At 39.3% G+C, this 16,249-nt stretch overlaps 1 pseudogene; it reads right to left on the reverse strand.

Moving 5' to 3' along the window:
* Nucleotides 1–2,080: 2,080 nt before the first annotated feature.
* LOC121168689 lies at nucleotides 2,081–12,972 on the reverse strand (annotated as a pseudogene).
* Between the last annotated feature and the right edge of the window lie 3,277 nt (nucleotides 12,973–16,249).

Below are 16,249 nucleotides of genomic sequence, written 5' to 3' on the forward strand. Positions count from 1 at the left end.
TGTACTACTGTGACAATATAGAGAAATTCAATATGGGGGGAGGGCTTGGGGAGCGGTTGGGGGAATCCCAGAGCCTATGAAACTGTGTCATAAAATTATATAAAATTTTTAAAAATTGATTAATAAAAAAATTTCAGTGGTGAATATCTTTCCCAAGAGTTTGGCCAAAGCCTCTTCATTTGAATGAAAAATAACTAAATCTTAGAGTTGACTCACCTTTCAGGAGCACTGAGACCAAAATTTAGCATTGCTAACCTGTATGCAATGTTGTTCTATTTTACCAGATTGTATTATAAGCAGTGCTGAAATGATGTGTAAGTAAAATGGTATTAGGCTTCATTCATTTATCCTGTTGGCCAAAGAGACCCCATAATTTAAGCTGACTGGAACTCCGATATCTCAAATAATGGTAGGAAGTTGAAGTCACCTACCCCATTTTGCGCTGTTCTAATTTAAATCTAGGACTCAGTTTCATGCAAACTGGATTGTTCAATATGTGCCACTGCCGTTTAGCTACCTCAAAAGACACTTCTGTTATCACTTATTGAGTGCCTACTACATGCAGACCACCATGGAGTGGGGAGAAAGAGTTAAAACAAAGAAAGCATGTTCTTACCTATATGGTCTATAAAGTCAACTACCAAAATAATTATAGGTAGGGAAATATATTGTATAGCTATATGAACGCCACCTAACCAAAACAGGGGACAAGCCAAAGACTGTATTTTTCACAAAGGAATTCAAAGAAAGGAATTCCACAAAACCCTGAATTGTGATAGAATTCACCCTGGAAGTTGGACGCCAAGTTATAGAGATGATAAACTGTAAGAGCAATCTTGTTTGTCTTAGGTGTAAATTTAAAGTAATCCACCCTCCCATACTGTACTCTGAGGCCAGACAACATCAACCTTATTTCTAGAACTGAATTTAAAAATAAAATCCTACATCACAATGAAACAGAAGGCTAATTTCAGGAATGACCCACCCTCAGTCTGCACTCTGCAAATGCACATATCCTTTATTTTAGGGCAAACCATTCTCCTTGACTATATTGTAAATTCCTTTGAATAGCACCCCATACGTTATTCATCTTGGTATCTCCTACATCTCACACACGACTTGGAATGTTGGAAAGATGCTATTGTTCTTTAGCAGACTAAGCTAAATTGTAAATTGAGAATAAGCAGAGTAAGGAGGGGGGCAATCATCCTGGAAAAGATAGGCTTATTTTTCAAATAGAAGAAGTTAAGCTCAGAAAGATAAAACAGTGTCCGAAAGTTTCCTAGTATTAGAATTGATAAACACCTAGTGTACGATACTGTTACACTTGGACTGAAGTGTTTCTGATCTAGAGTGAAAACCACCTGTGTGGTTTTAGGTTAAAAAGTCTTATTTTGAATTGTTAAATAGAAACTACACAATTCTTGATGAGGAAGAGAATGAGGCAAAATAATTGATATAAACAGCATACTAGAATAATAATCAACTATGTGTCAATTTTTAGCTCTTCCAATGACAGTCCAATCAATGAATCTGTCTTGGCAGATAATTACTTGCTGTTTCTTTAGTCCATAAAATAATCAATAAAGTCAAATGTCCAGTTTAATATTTTACATTTAATGACTATACAATAACAGGCAGCAGAATATATGTTGAGGGAGATTAATGGGAAGGATTAAACACGATGCCAATACTTTTTCCTTTAATTAGTGAAACTGTAATGCAAAATTCAAAATCTGCTGAATTAAAACCTTTTTTAAAGCACTTTGATAAGCACCTGAAATGATGTTCAGAGATTTGCTTATTGAGTTACTAATGATCTAGCGATTCTGATGCGTCGTGAAATGCTTCGAGAGCCTTTCCTATCCTTTAGGCTGGGGAAATGGGCCCAAGTGGCTGTGTTTCCAGAAGAAGACATTTACAGCCAATGTTGTGAGGAAGTCCTGCCTAGCTGTGCTTGTTGGTCAAAGAGCTGTGTTGTCATGGGAACTGTTGGCTGGCCATTCTGTGGTCTACTTCATCTGAGCCCTGCTGGCTATTTCTCATTTGCCATGAACTAGACTTTGCTTGAAGTTCATCATCAATCAGTTTTGTCAGCTCCCATTATTTTGTTGTTCATCAAGGAGTAGTCCAGGCAGGTAGTGAATAATTGATGATGTGGTGGTGGTGGTGGTGATCCTATTTTCTGAGTAAGAAAATTTTACAAAGACTCCATTTGTTAGTCCCCAGCTATTGGATTGCACCTTAGCACCTGCCACATGTGGAGTGACTTCGAATGCCTGTGCTACTAGGAAGCCCTGCTTTTTCACGGTCTCTGTGTAAACCACTTGTAGATGACTATGTGGCATGGAGGAGAGTTACCGGATTTCAACTTCTTAAATTCCACCTTTATTCCACTTGAACAGTGCATTAGGGATACGCTACCCATTTAAGAGACTTTATATCTCTGTTAATTTACATAACTATGTATTCCGAGTTCCTAAAAGCACTGATATTTTATTCTTTCATTTTTATTGTTATTTTTAATTTACATAAGGTGAGTGAAAACTACAGATTCCTACTGCTGTTAAAACACATAAATATATAGACACAGGAAGGTTAAATTACATAGTTAAGGTGTTAATTGGCAAGGTCTGAGCAGTATTAGATTTAGAATCTAAGTTGTCAAGACATACATGGAAGCAGAGAGAAATGAGGAAATGTCTTGATATATATGACATGTACATTTGAATGTGTTAGGCATAATGTTGGCTGCCAAGCAACTCAGAACAAAAAAGTTCTAACTGTAGCTGGGAATTCACAAATCATGAATATGCAAGTGGTGGACTATGAGTTAATGTATAAAGGCAGATTCGTTCATTGTCAGGCTATGTTGTTTGTAGCGTTCCTTCATGAAACAGCCATCTATGGTCTTATCTCAGTTGAAGACAAAAAGCTGGAACAAAATGGCAAGCAAGGCTGGCTGGCTTCAGGGAGTGCATGCGACAGTGCGAGCACATGATGAAGACATGAACCAGCGCTCATTTGGGAGATCGGCGATTGCAGGAAAGGATTAGCTCATTGAGCTACCATGCCAGCCACCACACTTCATGTTTAAAAAATATCTCAGAAAAATAGGAATAAATGGGAATTTTTTTAACATGCAAAGGAACATTTACAAAAAAAAAACCTTGAAGCTAATATGATACTTATTGTTTTCCTCCCAGGAGGAAAATTTCAGGATGAACTTATAGCTCACTGCTCTTGCTCAATGATGTGCTGAAGAGTCCAGCTACTACAGTAAGGTATGAAAAGGAAATGCATGTGTCAGAAAGGAAGAAAGAAAACGGCCCGTGTTTTAAGAAGATATGATTATTTTTGTAAAGAAATGTTAAAGCTGCCCCTCTTCCCACAAAAGAGAAAGAAAACTTATAGAACTACTATATAAATTAAACAAAGCTATACTTAGTGAAATACGCCAGCCCAAAGAGGTAAGTATCACATGTTCTCTCTAAAACAGCTTGCATGCAAAGTGTATACATATGTATGTACTTCAAAAATATATATACTTCAATATAAGCATATATATGAATATGTGTGTGTGTGTGTGTGTGTGCAGGGCGAGGATGAGAAAGTGCAGAATGACCTCTGCGGAAGTGACCTTGATGTGACATGAAGGTCAAGGTCAGAGCAGGAAGCAGCCTTCCCACAGAGATTCTTCCATTATAAAAGGTCCACAGTGGCAAGGAGGAAAATATTTCACCTACGTGTAACTCATCTGTTAAAGAAACTACTAATTATAAATTAAGTGTCCTCAATAGATGGTGAGCATCTGAAAGATTTTGCTTTTGAGTGGGTGTGTTGCTTTTGGAGATTTCAGTGTTTTGGGTTGTTTCTTGTACTCCTGTATTATCCTTTTGAAGTCAGCCTGGTTTGTGTGATATCTTTTGTTTCCTTGTCTTGGTATACTTAATTTTGTCCCCTCATGTTTCTTCAACCACCTTGCTTGCAGTTTGTCTATTTTATAGATCTTTTCAAAAACTCGCTTTTTTGCCTTACTGATTTTGTTGTTTTGTTTATTTTCGATTTTATTGATTTCTGATCTGATCTTTATTATTTTATCCTTCCACTTATTCCTACTCCCTCCCCCACACACACACCACTTTTTGGATACGTGAGAGTTTAGGTTGCTAATTTTAGACTTCTTCTCTCCCTAGTTTGCTTTAGTATTGTCAAGTTCCTTCTCATCAAGACTTCAGCTGTGTCAAATATTAAAATATCATTTTATTCCAATCAGTACAATGAGTGAATGTTTATTCTTTTGAGTGCATTACTCTTGAAAACTTTGACTGATGGAGTTTCCAGAAATTTATTTTTCATTTAAGAAATTTGAAAAATGTCTAATATCTGTGGTTAATTTGTACTTTTATGTTAGATAATATCCAGTACAATTTTAATTCTTATCTTTGTGGAGGTCCTTTTACATTTAGAAATTTTGGTATGCAATGTCTATCATGTCATGTTTGTTGGACACTTTCTGCTGTAGTTGGATAGAATGTTCTATGAGTGTAGAGTAGATCCTATTGATGGTGATGTTAATTTCTTCTGTTTTTGATCATTGAGAGAGGGGGCTGAAGTGGATCTGTCTACATATTCTTTAGTTTTGTCAATTCTAGCTCCACTGTGTGACTCCAGACATCTGGGAGGGATCTATCTTCTTGGTGGTTGGCTCTTTTTTGTTTGACAGTGGTGTTTTCTGCATAAGATACTTCCCTTTATTCTGAAGTCTGATTTTTCTGATATTACCATAGTTACTCAAACTTCCTTTTGATTGTTTGTGTGATATGTTTTTATAATTTTTTTAACATGCTTGTAAAAGTTATACTTGAAAAAAATTTCTTATTGATATTTTCTTCTCTGTCACTCATTGTCTTTTAATTGGTATATTAAAATCATTGCATCTAATATCATTGTTGCTATAGGGCTCGAATATGGTAATATGTGCATTTTTTGTTTTCTGTTTGTTCTGTGTTTTTGCTTCTGTTTTTTTCCTGTTTTCTGTTGAATTTCTTGAATGCTTTTTTCCTCCTGCATTCTTTTTAACTCATCTGTAGTGTTTTTGATTAAACCTATTCGTATAACTCTTTCAGCAGTTCCTGTAGGTATTAAATGATTTAAACACAAAAATATAGAAAGCTCATCTCCCCATGTACCTTACTCCCTCTCCATATTAATTATTTTATTATCTTACATATTTCCTCTGCAGCCATTTAGAACTACATCAAGCATGGTAATCATTTTTGCTATAACCATCAAGCATAATTTACAAAACACAAGAGGAAAAAATTAACATGCTTATCTTTTTTTCCCTTATTATCATCTTCTTTTCTTCCTCATGTCCCCACAGTTTTTTATTTTCTTCATGTTTAGGGTATTTAGCAATTCTTTTTACAGCTACTAGAGACAAATTCTGTTAGTTTTCCTTCATTTGAGAATGTTTTGACTTTCCTTTAACTCCTGAGGGATATTTTTCTGAATATTGGCTTCTGATTGTATTCTTTTATCCCTTGAAAAACGTCATGCCACTTCCTTCTGGTTTCCATGGTTTCAAGTAAGCACACACTTTTATTCTTTGTCTTTCATCTGTAGGCAAAAATACCATTTATTTATCAGCACTTTCAGAAGTTTGCTGTATTTCCAGAAATTTGACCATGTTGCTTTTCATTACTTCTTTGGGATTTTCTTGACTGGGATACACCCTCCTGAGAGTGTAGGTTTATGTCTTTCTAAATCGGGAAAATTTCCTCTCATTGCTTATTAGATACTGTGTTAGCTCACCTGCCCTTCTTTGCTCCTAGGCATCCAATGACACAAACTTTAACTCATTTATTTTCTCACCTGTCCTGAAACTTGGTTCATTTGTTTTTGGTCTATTCCATAACTGTCATGCAGACTGGGTTATTTCTATTGTTCTGATTTCCAATTCACTGATTCTTTCCTCTATCCTATCCATTCTGCTCTTGAACCCATTCACTGAATCTTTATATTTCTTGTATTTGTTCTTCTATGTATCTTCTATTCTGTGCTGAGGTTCTATTTTTCCTTCATCTCAGCTATATTCATAAACTTTCACTGAAGAATTTATTTTACCTATTTTAAAACATTTGTCAGATAATTCTTACATCTCTTTCATTTTAGTGTTGTCATCTATTGATTGTCTTTCTCATTTAGTTTAACCTCTTCCTGATTCTTGATATGACAAGTGATTTTTAGCTGAAGCTTGGACATTTTCTATTAATATTTGAGATTCTAGATCTTACTTAAGCTTCCATTTTCATCTGCTTCTTCTGACACCACTATGGCAAGGTGAAAGCCTAATACGCACCCATCATGTGCCAAATATAATTGAAATTTAAAACTTGGCTTCATGGAAACCTAGATGCTCATTTCTGCCAGGAGTCTAGCTTCTTCACCGGGCCTTCACTGACAAGTGGGGGACATAAGGAACCTTGCTCCTGCTGGATAGGAGGGAGAATTTGGGCAATTGTTGATACCTCCCTTTGGCCATCTCTTTTAATTATCTCAATGCAGATATTTTTTTCTTCTTTTTCTATGGTTTTGCTTCCCATTAATTAAGTAAATGTTCTGTGATGTTTTATCATGTTGTTGTTAAGGTTTTTGAACCTGTACTATCTGTTTTAACCCAAAATTATTCTGTCCTCAGCATATAGCATTTTTTACTATAATATTTGATTTCTTGCAATTTTCTATTTCTTAACTCTAATTGATTCATATTAACACTGGATATTCTGGAATAGGTGTCAAATATAATCGTCTTTCTTAGGAGGCTATGTTGTCCTCTATTCTTTAAGAAAGTATTCACTAAAAATAAAATTAGGATCAGCCATGCAGTTCCATGGTGAAGTAGCATAATCATTGCATTCTAAAAGTCTCAGAGTATTCATGAGCTGTGCCTAGGAAAACTAACAGTAAAGATAAAATGTTTAGAGGAACAGTTCTACCTTCTAGATAGCAGTGGAATTGCTACTACAGGTTCTTTGTCTGCAAGAAATACCAAGCTTCATTGTTTTGCCATGGGTGCTGACAGTCAAGAAGGGTCTGTGTTGTCTCTGACTCCCTCATCATAACACATGGTCTAGTTCATAGGAACTCAGTTAATAATTGCCCATGTCAATTGAGAATCATAGTCCCAGGAAGATGGGCTGGAGAGAGCAGTAGGGGTGAAATGTTGAGATTATAATGAGATATTTACTCATTTCCTATATATTTCATTCATGCATCATTTTGCCAAATATCAATGAAACACTAATCTTGCACTAGATATTGTGCAGAGGCTTCAGCTGTGTGAAGTGGGCATACTTGGGAAATAGGCTTGGAGATGGAGACTTGTATGCAGGGTTTTTAATAGAGAGAGCTATCAGGAACCACATCTGTGATGGTGGAAGTGCAGCAAAGGACAAGTTTGGTTGCTTTACAGTTGCAAATGAGAACTAAACTGATAGCATAGAGATCCAGATTTGTGTAAGCCATCCAGAGCTGTCTTGAGTTAAGACACTGAAGCCAGAACTTTGCACCTTCACATTGACCTGTTTCAAGATCAGGGTTAATGCACAGGCAGAGCAATTCTAATTAGCTGTGTACAGTTCCAGGAAAAGAAACTTGACTGTGAGCTCACAGCAGGCAGCAGCCCCTGCAGTTGGGGAGCCTTGTCCTGCAAAGACTGGATGGCACATCAAAGCCCCACAACACGAGATTACAAAGAAAAGGATGGGATGGGATGTCTGTTCTCCTGGAGTAGACAGTATGAATAGCCGAGACAGACATGCAAGCAGATGGTTATGATCAATTATGATGAACTTCAGGGGAGTAGTAAGTTAAAAACACCGTGGGAAGCCACTTGAGGAAAAACAAGTCCTGTGGGTGAGTTCGGGAAGATTTCTCTTCAGTATTTGCTTTTCTCTGTTGAGTTTTGAAGAGAGAAAATTCCATGCCATCCTGTCTCACAGAATAAGTAATGAATTACAAAAGCTTGAATTTTGCTTTGAAATATGGGATCTGTACTTTGCCAAGCAAAGAGAAGTAAGTCATGCATTAATGGAGCCGGTATTTTCAGTGAGTTAGCGCCACAGGCACCCTGAGCACATATTCAGCAAAGAAATAGAAAAGGTGAGCGTGCGGGTTACATGTAATGTGGAAAATAACCTTTTAAACTTTTATGCCCCTCTCTAGGGCAAGAATACTATTCTTTAAAAGGTTAGTCTACTACCAAAAAAGAAAAAAAAGAGGCGACTTCATGTTTCATTCTAGAATCAATTTTTCTATTAAAAATAAATTGCACTTTAAGTAACCTGTGATATGTTCAGCCAGAGCTAGTGGCTAGATGAAACTTTTATGTCTGCCATCCTGGTGGTTTGGAAGAACTGTTGAACTCCTAAGAACAGAATGTGAATTCTCTGATCTTCAAAACTTGGATTGCCCCATCTAAGCTTAATCCTAGTGGAATTTCATGGCTATTTGATGAATCTTGGGCCCTCAGTGGTTGCTTTGTACCCAATGTTGCGTTGGGAAAATCCAGAGTGCTCCTTTTCATCTCTGTGAACAGAGCTTCATAGCCCTTTAGGAATTTAGAATTCAGTTAGAGAGTCACAGAAACATGAAATAACTTAAGATAAATTCATGGGCAAAATATAAGAAGGTGTGGGTGTTCTCTGAAAATCCTTGAGAAGTTCAGAATATAAGAAAATGGGAAGACTTCTTAGAGGAGACCAACATGGAACCCAGAGCTTGAAGTTGCTCATGGATTAGCAGACACGGGATGGTAAGCATTCAAGAAGGCATGGGTAGCTGAACATTTAGTAGGAGGAACGACTAAAATGTGTGAAGGGCTCCAAGACATGCTTCTTTTTGTAGAGCAGTTTTCTTTAATGAAAGACCAAATGTAGAGTAATGAAATTAATCAGATCCAGGGAAGCTTATTTGGTATTTAAAGTGACACTTTCTTTAGAAAAAATAAAGAGGTTAACCATAAGTTCTATTAAGATTTTTGGGTTCCTAGGATGGCCAGAATCACTACTATGATACTTTCTGTTTGAAGTAAACCTTAATGGCATCTGGTCAAAATACCCACCTGATACTGTGTCTCCTGAACAAAGAATGTCCCAACCGTGGATCACATTGTGGATGCCTACACAATCGTAATGTTACAGACAACGCTATCTTCTCACATTCTCGATGGAATTGAGCGTTCTGTGGTTTGTGATTAGAGAAGGAGCTTTGACACTTTGTCTTGGCCTACTTTTGGCATGTGTTTACTAATTGGCTTTTGTGAATAAAATTTCTCCACTCTCACTGAAGTCCTCATTGTATAATTAGAAATAACTCAAAAGTCAACTAACTGTGACAATACAAAGGATTATTTCACAGGAAGGGCCCTTCCTGATGGTGACCAAATGAGTCCCAAGACATGGGACACATGAAGCATGGAGTTCTTGTGTCTCTGACCTTGAATGGAGGATCTGAAAAGAGCACATGCCCCAAGGAACTCTCACCTTTCATGTCTTGTTACTCAGCCAGGCACATCTCCAAGTGTGCGTATTGATTCTAGGGGCATTGGGTCTTTTGCCACAACTTGACTTTCTGTTTGAGTGTTTTCTCTTGGAGAGACAAATAATCATCTCTTATGAAACTGAAAGCTGAGTCCAGGCTTCCCCCATACGTGAAGCTCGCATGCCGTCACTAAACAGAGAAAATCTTCATTGTATGTGGGCCACACCTGCTGAATAGTGCAGTAAAGAATGTTCTAAACCATCTACCCTGGGGGTAGCGCCATCTGCCACTGATTTTCCCTTCTTATTCTTTCATGTCAGCATACATCCTGAAATTTCTCACCAGGGACAGGCAAATTGTGATGGGTATTTGGCTTAGTGTGTAAGAGAGTACTTGGAACACCTGCATCTTATGTTGCAATGACAACTTTGGCCCAAGCCCAGCCCCAGTCCTTACAGCCATTTATGGAGTGAACCAGGGAATGGAAGGTCTCCATCTCTGCCTCTTTTTCTGTCTGTCTCTCTGTCTTTGACTTCAGACCTCTCAAGTAAATAAAAATAAAAATTTTAAGAGACAAGTTTAAAAGACAAGCAGACTTGTGTTTGAGTCCTGCTTCCCTCATTTACTGGTTGTGTGGATCTTTCTGAGACTGCTTCATTGTATGTTTAAAAAGAACAGTAATGCCATTTCTGTGGGCTTTGTGCAACTAAATATATTAGCAGTGGAGTGGGCTTATGAAATCATCCAATCCTCCAAGCAGGTTAGAGAGCAAAGGAGAGGGGAAGGCGCACTTGTCACTGGAGACAGAGTTGATAGAGACTCTGAGAGTAGCTAACCCTGACTGAATACACACATGCACACGTGAGAACATTCATATAAAAGTAAAATTAGGGGCTGGCACTGTGGCATAGTGGATCAAGGTGCCACCTGAAACACTAACATCCCATTGTGGGTCCTGTTTCAAGCTTTGGCTGCTCCACTTCTAGTCTAGCTCCCTGTTAATGTACCTAGGAAAGCAATGGAAGAAAATCAAGGGACCCACGTGATAGACCTGGGAGAAGTTCTTGGCCTCTGACTTCACACCTCCCACCAAGCCAGTGCTTGCTGTAGCCCTCAAAACCCTGAATCCATTGTATAATTTGCCACAGCATCTATACTCTAGTCCTCCTTTCTCAGAGCATTATTTATCTTCCTGAAAATATTTGATACATTAAAAATATACAATTTACATTTGGGGAACTTAGGTCTGGTTCCTGTTCCTTCATTAAGTAACTGTATGGTCTTAGGAAAATCAATAACTAAGGGCTAATTTCTCATTTTCCAAATGACAAACCATGTGAGTTCCAGGATTCCTTGCCAAGAGATGTGCCTGTTACCTTTAATAGCAAGTACCCTACTTGTTATCCAAATCAGGACACTTGGGGAGTGAAAGCAAAAGCCACTAAAAATTGCACAGCATTTTAGGACCATCAGTTTTCCGACTGACTCCCTTGAAGCCACTCTTCCTCCTCCTCTGTACTCCTCTACTCCTTCCTTGGGGCTCAACAAGAAAGGCACCACAGGCAGAGGTGTGAGTTCCCTCAGCAGCTTAATGGAGTGTTAAGTTCAAAGCTGAGGTGTGACCATTTAAATGCTAACACTTTTAAGCAAGTTTGTCTGCAAGAGAAACACCTTGTTTAAGGTTTCTTTCTTTCCTCTAGTTTAAAAGCCATTTTGCATTGTTAATTTCCAACCCTCTCAACCAATAATTTGCTGTGTATTTCCCCCTTTCCTTGCTGTGCCATATTTTAGACCAGTCTTTGATCTTGTAGCTGGCTGGCTCAGAGGAGGCCAAGAGAATCCCAGCTTCAAACCCCAACAAGGTCTTAAATAAGCAGAGTTCCCTTGATGCTCTGAGGAATTCCGGGAATAACAGTGGACGATACTGAGCAACTGAATTGAATTTGAAATGTTTCCTTTTACACACTTTTTTTTTTTTTGGTAAGCTGAAAAAAGTACCTTCATTGTAAAGAAAATATACAGCAAAACAGAGCTGGAAGGTAGCAAGGGTGGAAGATAGGAAAAAATGTTATCATGTGAAAAGCTGCTCAAACACAACTTCTTGCTGTAGAGGACATATTTTACCCTTAACCTCATCTCATTGGCCTTTCCTGATTCAGGGAATTGTGCAGGATCAAATCCTGGAGCCTCATTTCTAATTCTTCATTTCTTGGGAATTTGAGAAAGATTGTGTAGTTCAAAGGCTTTCAAATTACAGAAAATGGTATGCTGAAAAGTGGAAAGATGTTGACAGACCCTTGTTCAAGGCCATCCCCATGCCTGCAGGGCTGTTCCCAGTCCCATCCTTCACTGTTTGTTGATGCCAAAGATGTGTGAGGAGTTAGATGGGGTAGTAGGCAGTTAGGGCATCTGGGTCCCCCAGCCATTTTCTTCTCAAAGGTAAAATGGCGTTTCCCCCACCATGTCTTAGATTCACCAGAGCACGTTTCTTCCAAGGGACAAGGGTGACATTAGCGTACCAATTCCCCACCTGAAGCATCAGCCATTGTCTCCAGCCATTGTGGGGGGAGCGCCTCAGACTGGTCTCCTTATCATTGAAAAGGGAACAAGGAAGTAGCACGCCTGACATTTTTCTGGGCCTTTTGTCTCAAAGCCAGGTACCATGGGCCCAGAAATTTCCTTTTGTCTTTAGAGAAACCGCTTTGAAGTAAACATCTAAAAAACGCTTTCCCCACCATTAAGACAGGTTTTTCCCTTCCTTTTTCCTCCTGCCACTATGGCAGGGGTTTAAGGGTCCTTTCTATCTCAAAGCCCCCTCCTATCACTAGGATGGGAGCCTCTTTTCTCAGCTTTACTAATCAATTTTGCTTTAAAACTAAACTGTGTCTGCATGAAAATTCTTCTTTCCTGCGAAACAAGAATTGAAGTTGCTGCCATATTAGGGGTCAAAAACCCTACAACAAAGAGACAAACTTCATGAAGGTGTGGCAGCCTATGCAGCAGAACACTAAGCAGTAATGTTGTGTTGATGAGGAAGTGAACAGCGTTACACTTGGTGTACAAGCTGGCTAGGAGGTCAAGTATGATAGGAAAGATACTGAGGAACCTGTTCCCAGTGTGTCAGTAGTTGAGCCTTGCCTTGGCCAGGGGTCTCCAAGGGTGTCCCCTTCACTGTGTGTCGGAAAATATACCTTACCAACTTATACATGATGTTGGCCAGGGTCCAGATGGCAGGGATGCTGAGGAAGGGGACACTGAGGGGAATGGCATGCAGCAGTTCTACCAAGATGATAGGCCAACCAGACGTTCCAGCTGTCCATCACTCGTGTGTTGAGATTCACTTCGCTATGCACCATCCCCACGTTCATCCTGCCAGCTTCACAAGCCAGTCCAGCCTCCATTTACACACCATTAATGTGCATATTTTCACTTTCATTCTTTTTTCCCCTCTCTCTTTTCTCCCTCTCTCTTTTCTCTTTCCTTTCTCCTCTCTTCTCCTCTCCTCTTTCCTCTCCCCTCACATCCCTCCCCTTCACTTTCCCTTCCCTTTCTTTCCTTTCCTTTCCATTTTCTTCCCTTCCTTCCTCTCTTCCTTCCTTTCTTCCTTCCTTCCTTCCTTCCCTGGTGTTCTTTCCCTTGCACGCACCTCTCTCCTCTCCTCCTTTCTTACCGAATTCAGTGACCTGAACCAGCACCCAACTGCTTAGGACAGTCACATACTACCCCCTTTCTGAGGTCAACAGAACCCATTCTCCTGATTCTTAATCCAAAACGAATTTTTTAAAAACTAGGAAGAATCAGTTAAATTCTCAACTTTTTAAAGAATGGTATTATCATCAAATATTACAGCTAGCTGCCTTGTGCTACTATGACACACTTCAGTTGAACTGAATTACGCTTAGACTAATTTTGCATGGAACTTGGCCTTTTGTTTTAGTTAAGGAAAGATTAAAATTTTAGCAAAAGAGCAAAATGTATCACCTTCTGTACTGAAATAATTTAATGACTGTTGTGCTTGGCAATTCATTTAAAAGAAAATCTTAAAGACTAATTTGCATTGCACCAATAATATTTCCTGTTATTAAAATTGTCCTTGCATAGTTATCATTTTTAAAAACTATAAGAGCTCTGAATACTTGTACTGCCACATTCTATTCTTTGTGTGTATGTATGTATGTATATGTATCATATATATATGCATGTACACGTTTTTGCCCTGTATGTATCTCGTGGCAAGCAAAATTAAAATAAATTCTAATCATGAGGGAGATTGTCAGTGTGATAGCCAAATTGGTGCCAAGTTCTTTGAACTAATCAGTGATGAACATGACATTGACCTCACTAGTGCCTGCAACATTGACCTGCTGCTGGACCATATCTTTGTGAACCACAGTGAAGTTGTAGATGGAAAAAAAGAGTCCTTTGTGCTATCCTAGGAGATTCAGAACTAGAGACCATGAACTGTTTGCTCAGGTCCTTTTGGCTAGAACGTAAGACCAGACAACTTTGCTTTCAGTCAGCCTGGGGCAGATGCAACTGGGCCAAAGGCCACTCTTCAGAGGGGCTCCACACCACTACTCTGTCATTTGGCAGGGAACACTGATGAGATCTACAGAACTGACAATGAGGCCCTATGTTGCATCTGCTTCAGGCTGACCATGCCAACCTACAAGGACCTTAGTCGCCTCACCTCAGCTACCATGACCACTGTCGTCAGATGCCTCTGCTAACTTGACCCTCCAGGCTGGTAGTCAACAATGATGGCCTTCCTATGTCCACTTCTCCCTGCTTGGCTTCTTCCCTCTCACCAATCATGGAACCCAGCAGCATTGGCCCTCTCTGGGCCCAAGCTCAACCAGCAGGTCTTCATGACAAATGTATTACGGCTGCCTGTCACCCTGACATGGCTATGATCTTCTGTGGACAGCTATCTGCAAAGGAGGGTGATGAGCAGGTACTGAAAGTACAGAATAGCCGCAGCTGATACTCATGGAGTGGATCATCAACAGCAAGACCACCATCTGTGACATCCTGTCCTGTGGCCTCAAGATGTCAGTAACCTTCATGAGCAACATCATAGTCATAGAGGTGCTGATAAGCCCACCCTACGCCAGCTCACCACCATGTTCCACAGAAAGACCTTTCTGCACTGATATACAGGTAAGGGCAAAGACAGCTGGAATTCACCAGGCTGAGATCAAAATGAGTGACCTTGTCTCCAAATGTCAGCTGGACCAGGATGCCACTGCCAGAAGGCTTTTAGTGAGGAGGCTGAAGAGGAAACCTAAGGCCGAGCTCTCACACTACTGTTACCTCACACATCCTAGTTCCTTCAGCTGCCTTCCTCAATTGTCATTCTCGGGCCTCAGAATGTGTGGTTACTGCCTCCAACTCATTTCTTCTTTTGGAGGCAGGGAATCTAGAACAGGGCTTGGCACACACAATAGGAGCTCAGTAAATTTCTGTTTGTGTTACTTTTCCCTTCCTATTCCAAGAAACCTAAGTTGTGCCATTCTGGGATATCACGTATTTTCTTTTGGTTCACCCTCCTTCCATATGTCCAGTTATTATTTTCCTTGTTTCTAAAATAATTCTCCAACAAGTTGGATCTCATCTATTTCCCAGTTTAAAGCCAGTTATGTGTTGGGAATTGACATAAACCCAACTTGTGGAACAAGAGGAAAAGATTAAGACGTCATTTCAAAGCAATGGATGAAATTTTCCATGCTAGAAAAGTTGTAGAGAAAGGATTTCAAGCAGTTAAACCCTTCACTTCCTGTGCTTCCATGATTCAGCTCAGCTTTGGGGATGTGTGAACAGTCTCCATCCAATCTCAATTTTGAGCTCTGATTTTCCACTGGAGAGATCTTCCCTTTTTCACTTTCATCTTTCTTCCACATTGCCTTCCTTCCTTTTCCCAGATCAAAGAAAGAAGGATCAAAAAGAAAAAGAGGCCAGCCTTGGTCTACAAGTCTCCACAAATGTCTTCCCTGCTCCGTCTAATAAGGTTCCTGACATGTGTGGGAAAGTATGATTTGACACCTAAAAGACTGAGGTATCAGAAGAGAGGGGACAGTACATCCTCTGTCTGCAATAACTCATCTCTTCCTTTTGCTATTATTTTTCTATTCTTTTGATTTTTTGTGTCCTACATATCAGATATACTTTTGATTAAGTTTTTTTTTTTCTGTTGAAAAGATCACATTTCTACAAAGTGAACAGGGATTGAGAGTAAGAATTAACTTGAAAAAATCTGATGTTTTTTTTATCAGTGTTGGATTGAACCACACAACTACTTTCCCACATCTCAGACAGGGAGCTGATCAGAAGTAGAGCAACTGAGACTTGAACCAGCACCCATATGGGATGCCAGTGTTACAGCTTGAGGCTTAACCTACTATGCCATGCCATTACCACCTGTGTGGTTTCTGAAGGCTGTATCCTACTGACCAGACCTTGGGGTTCTTGCCAACATCAGAACACAAAATGAGGAGTTTGCACTGAGAACTGTAACCCTACAAGTTAATTGATGATTTTTTGGAGGACATGCAAAGAAACTGAGTGCTTAAGAGCTAAGAGCTCCAAGTTAAAATTCCAACTGTCTATGCTGAGCAGAGTGACTTTGAAATGTATTTGACTTCTGAACTCAAGCACCTCCCTTAATAAAATAGGCAAACTCCTAGAAGTAGAGTGAGAATTAAAT

The sequence above is a fragment of the Ochotona curzoniae genome, unplaced genomic scaffold (assembly GCF_017591425.1).
Source record: "Ochotona curzoniae isolate NIBS_2020 unplaced genomic scaffold, NIBS_Ocur_1.0 scaffold_1037, whole genome shotgun sequence".
NCBI classification, from domain to species: Eukaryota; Metazoa; Chordata; class Mammalia; order Lagomorpha; family Ochotonidae; genus Ochotona; species Ochotona curzoniae.